Source organism: Anarrhichthys ocellatus, unplaced genomic scaffold (genome assembly GCF_004355925.1).
Source record: "Anarrhichthys ocellatus isolate YVR2014 unplaced genomic scaffold, GSC_Weel_1.0 scaffold24, whole genome shotgun sequence".
NCBI lineage: Eukaryota > Metazoa > Chordata > Actinopteri > Perciformes > Anarhichadidae > Anarrhichthys > Anarrhichthys ocellatus.
The window spans coordinates 1958923-1959640 of record NW_022280054.1 but is presented as its reverse complement, the minus strand read 5'-3'; the positions used below and the strand labels follow the sequence as shown (position 1 = coordinate 1959640).

The window sequence follows — 718 nt, the reverse complement described above, 5'->3', positions numbered from 1 at the left end:
TCTCTCTCTCTCTCTCTCTCTCTCTCTCTCTCTCTCTCTCTCTCTCTCTGTCTCTCTCTCTTTCTGCCATTTCCCTCACTTAGGAACTGTTACGACACTGATGTTTATTCCTTATTGACAATGCCATCAACTAAAAATAATCTCACTCTTACGTTGTCACTTGCTCTGTATAACTCCTCTGCATGGTTTTCAACCTCAGCTCCGGTTTTAAAGTTAAAAGTTAAAGTTAGGATTTGTATTGTCATATACATATACACATACACGAAATTTGACTTCTGCATTTAACCCATCCCTGTATATAGGGAGCAGTGGGCTGCCAATGATAGGTGCCCGGGCATTTGAGCATGTGCTATTGATTCAGAGTTCAGAGGGCACCAGATAAACTGACCTGAATCAGGTAAACGATAAGAGTGGAAGCAAAAGGGGGACCAGAAAGTTGACAAAAAAAGAGAAAAGAAAACCACAGGAACAGAGCCAACTAATACACAAGACAATAGAGAAGCAGAGTGTTTAAGAAGATGAAGAGGGCAGTTAATCAATAGGCTTTGGATTAAAAGACAAGAAGAATAAGGGAGTAAGAATGAATAGAGTGCACTTCCCACCATATTATCCTTTCCTGTTGTATCCATTCGTTCCTTTGACTGCTGGGTGCAAAGGTTTGCAAGTTTATATGTGTGTGTGTGTGTGTGTGTGTGTGTGTGTGTGTGTGTGTGTGTGT

The 718-nt window shown here is 40.9% G+C and overlaps 1 protein-coding gene across 2 annotated transcripts in view; it reads left to right on the top strand.

The window, feature by feature from the left end:
* Positions 1 to 718, top strand: part of dscaml1 (Down syndrome cell adhesion molecule like 1) — a 92370-nt gene that overhangs the window by 79661 nt on the left and 11991 nt on the right. The gene's annotated exons all lie outside the window — the stretch shown is intronic.